The sequence below is a fragment of the Mus caroli genome, chromosome 18 (assembly GCF_900094665.2).
Source record: "Mus caroli chromosome 18, CAROLI_EIJ_v1.1, whole genome shotgun sequence".
Classification (NCBI taxonomy): domain Eukaryota; kingdom Metazoa; phylum Chordata; class Mammalia; order Rodentia; family Muridae; genus Mus; species Mus caroli.
In genome coordinates, this window is record NC_034587.1 from 1,144,302 (window position 1) to 1,156,601 (window position 12,300).

The following is a 12,300-nucleotide window of genomic DNA, read 5'->3' on the forward strand; positions in this document are numbered from 1 at the left end:
CGGCTCTTTAGGGGAAAACCTATCCCATCGTTCAGCTCCCCGCCATTACTGTCTTACTGTTTCCAAAAGGAATGGAGTCCTCTCAGCCCCCTGCAGTTGTGATGGTAAGGCACACCTGTCTGCTGAATTTGACTGCACTAGACACCGTAGGCTTTCCGAGGCCCTGATGCTTGCAAATCATATATAAGGAACCAGCATTCTCTGGCCTTGCAGGAGGCACCCATATTAGAGAGAGTAGAAGAGGTCTATATGCGGGGGATCTGAATCTACTGCAATTCTGGCCTAGGCTTTTAATCAATCTAAGAATGACTAAACCAGCCACCTTGGGATCAGGGAGCTGTGTTTAGGATGACGTAGGTCCCATCTCCATGTCAAAACTGTTTCTACTTTCTTTGGGGAACAAGCTGGTGATTTTCATAAGCAATTCATCAGGGTAATTCTGAGAGATCAGCCGCCTGATCAGGGCCACACAAGAGCAATCCCAACTGCACCTGTTGTTCTTTTGAGCTCTGGTTCTGTGGTCCATCAGGGCTTTATATTGTGCTGTGAATGAGTAGACAGACAGGATATTCAGGGAGCCCTGCTTTAATATGCACCTGTCATGTAGGGGTTTGAGTTGACATGGAGTGGAATTAGCCTCAGGTTTCCAATGGCAACTTGATTATGAAATGATACATTGAGGTGGTCCATGGATATAGTGATAGCTGAGAGCTCTTGCCATAAACGATGCATACCCAGGGCCACCCCAGAATCTAAACCATGCTGGATGATGAAATGGAAGTTTTGGTTGTGTCATATGATGCAGACTCAAATGGTATTTTGCTGAGGCAAGACCTGTGGGAGGACACGTGATGTTTAAAGAGAGTATAAACAGGACTCAATGGACAGCGATGAGGTGCTTGCATAGCTAGCTTCACCATGCTTTGTTGCTCTTGCATCTTCACTGATCTTTACTTTGTTTAGAGAGACATAGTAGAGAACATTTCCTGGCATCCCAACTGCTTCTTTTCTCTCCTGCTGACTGCTGCTGATTCAGTGGAGGTCTGTTTCTACTGGATTGTGCCACGACTGCTGATTCATGTTTGGTATTCTGACACTACTGAACTGGACTGCTAGTATCCTGACAGAGATTGGAATCATCCCAAAAGAACTACTTCTAAACAGGTCCACATCCCCTTGTCCTATTTACCATCTTTTCTCCCTACCTTTGGAGTAGGCTAGAAGGGGGATCCAAGTATTTGAAAACCTTTATTTTTTATTAGATATTTTCTTTATTTACATTTCAAACTTTATTGCCTTTCCTAGTTTCCCCTCCAAAAATCCACTATCCTCCCCCCCCCCCCCCCCCCCCAACCCACCCACTCCCGCTTCCTGGCCCTGGCAGTTCCCTATACTGGAGCATAGAACCTTCACAGGACCAAGGACCTCTCCTCCCATTGATGACTGACTAGGCCATCCTCTGCTACATACGCAGCTAGAACCAGTCTGTCCCACCATGTGTTTTCTTTGACTGGTGGTTTAGTCCCAGGGATCTCTGGGGTTACTGATGAGTTCATATTGTTGTTCCTCCCATGGGAGCTGCAAACCCCTTCGGCTCCTTAGGTACTTTCTCTAGCTCCTTCATTGGGGACCCTATGCTCCATCTAATGGATGACTGTGAGCATCCACTTCTGTATTAGTCAGGCACTAACAGAGCCTCTCAGGAGACAGCCATATCAGGCTCCTGTCAGCAAGCTCTTGTTGGCATCTGCAATAGTGTCTGGATTTGGTGGTTGTTTATGGGATGAATCCCCAGGTGGGGCAGTCTCTGGATGGTCATTCCTTCAGTCTCAGCACAGAACTTTGTCTCTGTAAACCCTTCCATGGGTATTTTGTTTCCCCTTCTAAGAAGGATTGAAGTATCCACACTTTGGTCTTCCTTCTACTTGCGTTTCATGAGTTTTGCAAATTGTATCTTGGGCATTCTGAGCTTCTGGGCTAATAGCCACTTATCAGTGAGTGCATATCATGTGTGTTCTTTGTGATTGGGTTACCTCACTTAGGGTGATGTGATGGTTTGCATATTCTTGGACCAAGGAGTGACACCATTTGGAGGTGTGGCCTTGTTGGAATAGGTGTGACCTGGTTGAAGTAGGTGTGTTACTGTAGGTTTGGGCTTAATACTCTCACCCTAGGTGCCTGGAAGTCAGTCTTCCACTAGCAGCCTTTGGATGAACATTGTTGAGACTGCTATAGACTATGAGGACTTTGAAAGTTGGTACTGGAAGTGGTTCTAGAGTAGCAGAAGTATAAGGACGAATCTTTTAAAATACTGGAGTTGACTTGTTGATCCACCAGCACCTTCAACTACTGAAACCTCTCCAGATTCTTTCTCTCTCTCTCTTTTGACTGTTTGCTGTATGGGACTGAGCAACTGCTAGATCCTTGGACTTTCATTCACAGCTGCTGCTGACTATTGTTAGGAGTTGGATTGAAGACTGTAAGTCATCAACAAATTCCTTTACTATATAGAGACAACCCATAAGTACTGTGACTCTAGAAAACCCAGAATAATACAGATGATATCCTCCAGATCCATCCATTTGTCTAAGGATTTCATGAATACATTGTTCTTAATAGCTGAGTGGTACTCCATTGTGTAAAAGTACCACATTTTCTGTATTCATTCCTCTGTTGAGGGACATCTGGGTTCTTTCCAGCTTCTGGCTATTATAAATAAGGCTGCTATGAACATAGTGGAGCATGTGTCCTTACTACAAGTTGGAGCATCTTCTGGGTATATGCTCAGGAGTGGTATTGCTGGATCCTCTGGTAGTGTTATGTCTAATTTTCTGAGGAACTGCCAAACTGATTTCCAGAGTGGTTGTATCAGCTTGCAATCCCACCAGCAATGGAGGGGTGTTTCTCTTTCTCCACATGCTCACCAGCATCTGCTGTCATCTGAATTTTTTATCTTAGCCATTCTGACTGGTGTGAGGTGGAATCTCAGGGTTGTTTTGATTTGCATTTTCCTGATGGTTAAGGATGTTGAACATTTTTAGGTGCTTCTCAGCCATTTGATATTCCTCAGTTGAGAATTCTTTGTTTAGCTCTGTACCCATTTTTAATAGGGTTATTTGGTTTTCTGGAGTCTAACTTCTTGAGTTCTTTATATATATTGGATATTAGCCCTCTATCAGATTTAGGATTGGTAAAGATCCTTTCCCAATCTGTTGGTGGTCTTTTGTCTTCTTGACAGTGTCCTTTGGCTTACAGAAGCTTTGCAATTTTATGAGGAAAAATCTAAGCCTACAGGATGTCTCACTTTGGTACAGAATTTATTTTGATGCAAAATCAAGGTTTTCATTGGTATAAATTTCTTCTATTAATACTAAAAATTTTAAAGTACAGGACTTAGACCCAGTCCTTCTATTACTGTTATTATAAACTGATCTGAGATGTTTAAGCCTGTGAGTTTAGGGCCAAATATCAGATTCATGGCTCTGAGTTTATTGTTAGGGTGTTTTCAAGATTTTAATTAGAAATAGCTGAGAGTAGTTAACGGACAACATTCCAGATTACATAGATAGTTGGTTTTCAAAAATGTCATAAATCCACAGAATGTGACATTTAATATTATTTATTCAAATAAGTTAATTAATATCTGCTCCTGACAGCTTCCCCTGTTTTGGATTCAAAGAAGAACTTGAGCATCTATGAGTTACTCCTGTTGTGGCAAGACAGCCACTAGGCAAGAATTGCCTCATTTCACCTATAGTCATAATACTGTCAAAAGAAAGGATACAATTACAGGTTTAGGACAGTTTGGTTCTGCTGAGACAGAGTAGGCTAGTCCTTAATATAAGTCCCATTTCTATAAGGTCTGTCAGATGATCCTGTCCAGAAGGCTGAAGACTGATGCTCCAACATTTTGAAGAAAGGGACTGTCCAGGTGATCAGTGGTCTCTATAAATTGGCTAAGTTTTGGAAGCTGTGTTAGGCTTCCCATATATTTTCAGTTAATATCAGTTGTTCTTGGATTTCTGACAGGGTTGAAGACTTATAGTCTCCTAGCCAAACCAGGCTATTTACTTTGAGAGGAACAGATTTGAGAGGATAGTTTTCAGATAGCATTCAGTCTGAGGCCAAGACATAGCCAGGTGCAGAGCTATAGTCTTTTAAGTTGGGATAGAGGACAGTGTTCAATTTTATTGGCAAAAATGTTGGACTGGGTGTTAGGTCTATCTTATACCATATAAATTGCAAAATGGTAATGGTTGTGCTCAAATTATATTTTGAGAGAAAGGTTTTTTTTTTTTTTTAAATTAAACAGAAAGGGTGAAATGTTGCAGGATTTTCCCTGTCCAATCATATTAGGGCAGTGGGAGGCCTGTGATTGGACAGGGAAAAGGAAAGCAGAGCTAAGAGGAGAGAGAGAGAGAAAGAGAGAGAGAGAGAGAGAGAGAGAGAGAGAGAGAGAAAGAGAGAGAGAGAGAGACTCAGAGGAGAGAAAGGAAGATGGCTGCAGACGTGTACCCACGTGGCATTTACCAGCCACAAGTAACTATGATTTCCCAAGGCTAGAAATATTGGGATAAAGCTTTTATCATTATCAATTGGCTCTGAAATTATTGTATTGGCATCTTGTAAATTGTAATTCTATTGATACATAAATCTGATTGGTTAATTAAGCTTTAAGAGTCTTGATTCTACCTGGGTACTGGGTATTGTGATGTGATGGCTGACTGTGGGGTGTGGGGTGTTACATGGTAGCGAGAGGAACTCGGGGGCCCCCATCAGAGAGATCGCGAGCAGAGGTAACCTCTGGAGAGATGGTCCAGTGGTCTGGTGTGACCAGAGAGTTGACAGGCCAAAAGGAGCATGGAAGTATGGCCTGGCCCATGGAGAGTTGACAGGTTCATTTTTAAATATTTCTTGCAACACTTTTCCCCTTAGAGGGAAAGAAGTTTTAGACCATAATGCTGTTGATTGCTCTGATGTGAAGGTATGCTTTCTGAAGTGGCAAGGTGTTCCCAAGGGAACTTAGAGTGTTGTGTGTGCTCCTGGTGACACTGTTTAGTTGCTCAAGTGTCAGCAGTCCCAGCAGATGTCTGAACAGAAACCAGGTGATTCAGGGAGAGCTCTCACTCTCCTGCTTTTGTACCTGTTCATAGGGGTCCTTTCTCAGTATGTCCACCATGCTGGCCAGACCCAGAGTAGCATTTAAATATTGGAATTACAAATGTTTCACATAGGCTGATAGACTTCTCCAGGCATTTCCACAAGCTTTGTGACATTCATGGGTACCTCTCTGGTGCAAGGTGTCTTCTCTGACATTTGAACCCTGAATCCAATTGGCCAGTTGTCTAGTGAGTCTTTTACTTTATTCCATGTGGCTTTATGTTTTTGAGGCTCTTCTCCTATGAAGAATTAAAGTGTTTTGTAGACCATGTAGTACTTTGACCTGAGGGAAAAAAAGACAATGACAACTAGGTATAGGATACATGGAAAAACAGAGGTGTGGATCGTCAGTGGGCATGGCCAACAGTAAGCGAGGAACCTGGAATCCAGTGCCTTATGACATTAACTCATCCTTAACTATGGCCACTTGACTACAGGCAACTTACTCATGTAAGAATGGAACAATGGGGCTATGCAATGTAGTCAGTGTAGTGCTGAGAATCTGAGTTCAATTTCCCCTTTAAAAGGCATGGTGATGGATTCTTACAACCCCAATCTGGCAGAAACAATCAGGAGAATCCCAGGGGTTCACTAGCCAGTCTTACTAGCCCAATTGGAGAGTTCCAAGGCAAGAGAGACCATGCCGTAGAAGACAAGATGGCTGGCTCCTGAGGAATGGCACTCAAGGTTGACCAAGGTTGGTTTCCATATGTATAAGCACAAATCTGCACATGTACTTTATGTTTTTGTACACATGTAAACCCACACACATGGAATAGAGAAATGTGGGATAGTGGAGTCTATTGCAAAATTGTCATAGACTATGATATCTGGTACAGCAGATCTACAATGCAGTTCCCATTTTTCCCAGGTCTTGTGGTGCAATTTATGTGTCATCAAGTCATGCAGGTGTGACACTTTGGGGTGGTAGAGCATTGCAGCAGTACACTCTTCCTTCATAGCATCTGCACATCACAAAATACCCATCTGACAGCTCCATTGTATTGCTCTTGACAGTTAAGAGCACTGGATGAAACTTTGCCTTTCTTACATTGAATGTGGACTCAGGTCAGGTGCTGGCTGCAGCACATGTGTTCCAGAAGTTGCCTGGATTCTGCTGGCACATATGCAGCCTGAAAACAGCCTGCTGGAGGAATAGCCTGCTGGAGGAACAGCCTGCTGGAGGAACAGCCTGCTGGAGGAACAGCCTGCTGGAGGAACAGCCTGCTGGAGGAACAGCCTGCTGGAGGAANAGCCTGCTGGAGGAACAGCCTGCTGGAGGAACAGCCTGCTGGAGGAACAGCCTGCTGGAGGAACAGCCTGCTGGAGGAACAGCCTGCTGGAGGAATAGCCTGCTAGTGGAGCAGCCTTGAGGTATTTCAGGTTCAGCTACTGCTCTTTTCCTGATTTCCACACCTCCTCATCCTGAGATGTCAAAGTGACTTACACAATGACAGCTGGAATAAAATAAGAAGTCGAAAGCATCTCTGGGCATGGTGGAACACCCTTGTCATCCCAGCAAGTGGGAGATGGAGGCAGGAGAACCAGAACTTCAAGGTCTTTCTTGGCTAAAGAGCAAGCTTGAGGCCAACCTGGGCTACAAGGATGCAAAGGCAGCCAGGGCACATGGCTTTGATCACAGATGGGAATCTGATGTGATTCTGAACCTCTTAACAGCCAGGGTTAAGAATTAGCACAATTATCCAGCCCATGATACCATTCAGCAACACCAGTCATGTCCCCAGAACAGAAGCATAAAGCTTCTTAGGCTGAATCAGTCTTTCTATGCCCTTCTGGAGAAAGTACTTGCTGGACTATAGAAAAGCAACAATGCTGTCCCTCAATGGCCTTTACAATCAGACTTTGCAAGAAAGTTTATTTTGGAAAAGCCACAATTGATATTTGTGACAGGTTTCATGGAAAGAAATGAAGTTTCAGGGTACCCAGGTCCAGGCCTTCTATTTCCAGATTGTTCTCTCTGCTCGACTGGTATCAGTTCATACCAGATCACAGACTGAATGCAGCTATTTCTACCTTGAGAGCATGGGTACGTGTGTATATCACTTGTGATGGTTTGTATATGCTTGGCCCAGGGAGTGGCACTATTAGAAGGTGTAGCCCTGTTGAAGTAGGTGTGACTTTGTTGGAGTAGGTGTGTCACTGTGGGTGTGGGCTTTAAGATCCTCATCCTAGCTGCCTGGAAGCCAGTATTCTGTTAGCAGCCTTCAGATGAAGATGTAGAACTCTCAGCTCTGACTGAACCATGCATGGCTAGATGCTGCCCTGCTCCCACCTTGATGATGATGGACTGAACCTGCAAGCCAGCCCCAATTTAGTGGTGTCTTTTATAAGACTTGCCTTGGTCATGGTATTTGCTCACAGCAGTAAAACCCTAACTAAGACATTACTTAAACAATCAGTTTTGATCCTATACTTTCAAAAAGTTATTGAGGATTTTTTGTTTTTGTTTTTTTGATTGTTTGTTTCTTGTAACAAGTTAAAATATGACCTGACAGAAAACTTGAAAAGGATGTAATTTGGTTCATGCTACAAAATTATGATTATGAGTAGATGTCTTGGGGATACTGAATAATAGTGATAGATGCAGGAGCCAGAATGGACTGAGAGCCATGGAGGGTCTTCTACCAATGGTCAAGGTATAAATGGGAGCTGGGAAACAGTGCTGGCACACGTACAGTTAGACACAGGCTCCTTGTCCTCTGGTTGTGAGCTCCTATGCCTCTACTCTCTTTGCTTGGTGACTAGCATTTGTTCTTTCTACCTGGCAAAGCCCAAGGTAAGGGGAGATCCCTCATGCCTCAAGCTTGGGCACTAGTGTAATGACCACCTGGGTGAGCTCAGGCAGAGTTTTACACACTTTGAATTACAGTCCTCTGCAGTGGCAGGCACCTTTTTCCAGCTCAGGAGAACATTGCTATTCTCATCTCTCACTTGGAATCAATCATCACCCACATGTCCCTAAGTATCATCAACCCTGACTCCAAATTCCTATTTTGGTAATTTTCAAACATGCAAAAGAAGGAATTATTCATAAGATGAAACTTGTATTCTCTGCTAAAATCATTACTTTTTTCCCTCTGTGTTGGTTTTCTCTCCTCTTCACTCTTGTATCTCTGTCTCCTTTCTGTATTCTTTTTCATGTGAGTGTGTGTGTGTGATTCTATGTGTGCGTGCAAATGTGTGTGTTTCTATGTGTGCATGAGTGAGCCTGTGTACATGTGTGTGTGTCTGTGTGTGTGAGCATGAGTGTGTGTGTGTGTGTGTCTGTGTGTGTGTGTGCTGGGAGGTCGAAGCAGTAAGATCATGTTTAAGGTCACTTTGGGCTACAGAGTCAAGAAAAGAATGTTCTCTTATACAATAAACACCACATCCACAGTCAATGTCACTAATCACAGTCCAATTACTTCGTCTTCACAGTCCACATTCTTTCATTAGCTCAGGATCCTATTAAGGTTAGAGTATTGCAAATGGCTGGCAGCACTCATTAGTTTATTATAGAACAATCCATGATTCCATTACTGATGCCTTTCATGACTGTCTTAGTTAGGGTTTCATTGCTGTGAACAGACACCATGACCAAAGCAAGGCTTATAAGGGCAACATTTAATAGGGGCTGGCTTACAGGTTAAGAGGTCCATTATCATCAAGGTGGGAGTGTGGCAGTGTCCAGGCAGGATGGAGCTGAGAATTCTATATCTTCATTTGAAGGCTGCTAGGGGACTTGCATGTGGTTAGGTGGAGGGTCTCATTACCCACACCCACAGTGACACACTTTCTCCAACAAGGCCACAGTTATTCCAACAAGGCCATACCTCCTAATAGTGCCATTCCTGGACCAAGCACATTCAAACTACCACAAAGACATTGTATTTACTCATAATTGTCTTGTTCCATTTGCCCACCAGACATCATCCATCTCCTCTGTCCACTGTATATGTACTACCCAGTGTATGTACTACCAGGTTCTCAGTTACCTAGTATCTATCTCAGTTATCAGAATGTCTGTTGTGGCATCATGATGCTTGTGTTCTAGTACCCTTAGTTAGTGCCCTAATGTGATATCACAGAGAACATTGCCCATCTCCATTTTGCCAAGTAGGTGTCTCCTGCTACCATAGGAAAATTGAGTTCAGTACAGTCAAATACTCTGAGAGAGACCATGATCACTTAACTTCTTTTATAGTATGTTATAATTTCCTACTTTATTATTGTTGTTGTTGTTTGATAGTGTCATAGTTATGTATAGATAGGAAGCAAACATTTGTATAGAACCTAGCATCTTTCATGATTTCAGATATCCAAGGGGATGAGGCTTACCCTGTGGATAAGGAAGGACCACTGTAATTTGAGGATTCTGACTTCACTCGCAACTCCTATGCTGTTTGTTCTCACCTAAGAATCTCAAACTTATCAACCATGCAGTCCACTGTTCAAAAGTAAGAAAATGCACTGTGTCCTCATCAGCAGAGGCCTGTCCTCATCAGAGCTTCTCCATTCTCAATCACTAAATCACACAGCTTCACAAACATGGTTCCCAAAGATGCAGAAAATGTTACTCTATGCACAGGCTACTCATCAAATTCATAAAATAGCTGAGCTGAATGTGCACACGAATATGCTTAGCTTTAGATCACCAGAACTTGTTTAAAATCCCTGTATGCACCTTGTTATTTTGGCTTACACTATTTCATATTTTTCCTACTTTAGGAAACATACTTCCTCTTGAAGCTGAGCCCTTCTGAGAATGATACCCTGGAGGACGGATGAAGGAAGTCAGGAGGACCTTCCTTGATCTACTTAACAGAAAAAGAGGCTTTGTTACAGTCATAGTTGCAGCACCAGTCCCAGCCACACCCTTGCCACACCCTGCTCCAGCAGGTGCCTTGTCTGTCTGTGTTTGAATGTCCATCTGTAAGTCAAGATGTGCTTTGACAGGACTCTTGCAGAGGGCAGTGATGCAGACATGGCCTTCTACAGCATCTGTGCCCTGCCTTTGCTTGCTGGCATGTGCCCCCTCAGCCACTCATATTTCTCAGGATAAATATGACAGACAACCTGTTGGAATGTGAAACCGACAAATGTTTCATAACCACATGGTCACCCAGTTTTAGAAAAGTACAAAATTCAAATGATCCATTCTGCTTGTCCAGTATGATGAAAACAAATGTGGCCCAGCTACAGGCTGCTTCACACAGTGGCTCTGGCATGAGGTGGCTAAGTTCAGATCTCAGTCTCACTGCCTCCTCCAGGCCAGCTTCTCACTTTCTAAGCCTGAGTCTCCTGGCTTATAGGGAAGCGGAGGGAGAGCTGCTCTGTCTTCCCCACAGGACCAAGAAAGTGACCAGAGCAGCAAGCCCTTGTCACCATCATCTAGAAGACAGCTGTTTCAGTACAACTCTCCACACACAGATTACTGGCAGTTTCCACACATGTGGGAATGCCTGGATGCTTCGAGGTTTGGGAATACTTCTTAGGAACATCCAAAATTCTTTATCTCAGCTTCGACTGGTGGCACGCATTTCGGTCTTGGCAGTAGGGCAGCTTATTCTATATAGTGAGTTCTAGACCCACCAGGGCCATAAAGATGAAACATTTTCTCTTAATTAAAACAAAACAGAAATCTTTTATCTAACTGTTCACCCCATCCTTTGTCCCTGCTCCTTTGAGCTAGTTAGCTGGGGTTTATTTTCAAGAAATGTCAAGGTCAGATGCAAGGAATGGGTAAGAGTTCAAGTGGGTTTTGTTGGAATAGTTAGCACTCTGTGAAAGTTTTTCATCCCGTTGAGTACCAGGAGCTAAGTGATATTAAGAGCTTCACAAAGCAGTGTTAGGGTATCTTGGGAACAGTAGGAACATGGGCTCTTTCCTGACTTTGATCATTTGGCCTTGTGACTGGAAAAACAGTGCCTGCCCAGGTTCTTGCTGAAAGAACAGTAATGAACCAAAGAGAGCAGCGCAGCAAGAGCACAGCTTTAAGGTGTCTGGGGCTTAGACTAAGTTGTCTTCCCTTGTTTCACCCTGAAGCTCACTGCAGCCAGGGAAACTGGATGATCAGGAAGTATTAGCCTTCCCAGGAAGCCTTGCTCCTCTCATCTGACTTCTGGGCCTTTCCGTAATCCCCTTCCTGCTTCTCTGGTACACTTTAGTTCTCCAGCAGCTGAGTCGGCCATAGCCCCACTCCACTGCTCTTCATTTTGCCAGTGCAACCTCTGCACATGCGCTGTGCTCTGGCCTTTACAATCCAGGTTTACAGCCCCCTTGATTTAGTCATCAGTCAGGATAATCCTATAGGAATCAGAGCCACTGGATGCCCGTTCACCCAGTCTCCGGGAGTTCCATGGCATTCCTTTTGCTCTCTATGTCTGCCCACTAGGCTGTTTTCTCTCTTTTTGGTCCAATCTCCTCTCCCAAGTGGGATTATGTAAACATAACGGCCATTTGTCAAGAGCCCCCTTTTCCTCCTTTTCTCTAGATATATTCCCTCATCCTTCTTTGGTGATATTATCCTCTCTCATGTCCAGATCTGAGTCAAGTCTGTGAATTTAGAGTTTATCTCTGGAGATTTGAGGCTCTATTTTCAACTATCCATGTAGATGCTTTTAGAGTGTAAAAAGCCAGTATTTGCGAAAGCCACCTATCTGCCCACTAGAGGTCAGTTATGTAACTGTGTCCCAGGCTAACCCTTTCTGACGAACCTTTCTACCTTTCTTTTATGTCTTCACCCCTTTCTGTTCAACTACTATGATCCAGTATCTAGTTTATGCAATTCCAGTTGAGTACCTCCAATAAACTCTCCTCCCTTCTCCTCCCCTCCCCCCTCCCCTCTCCTCCTTTCCTCTCTTTTGTCTTCTCCTCTCTTTCCCTCTCCTCACTTCTCCCTTTCTCTTTCTCTTCCTTTTTCTTCTCCTCTTTTCTTCTCTCATTTTCTCTCCCCTTTTCTCATCCCCTGTCCTCTCCTTCCTCCTTCTTTCCTCTCCTTTTCTCTCTTCCTCTCCCCTTTCCTCTCCTCTCCTTCTTCTCCCCCTCTCCTTCTCTCCCCTTTTCTCCTCTCCTCTGTTGTCCCCTCCCTTCTCCTTTCCCCTCCTCCTCTCTTCTCTTCTCTCCTTCCCCTTCCTCCTC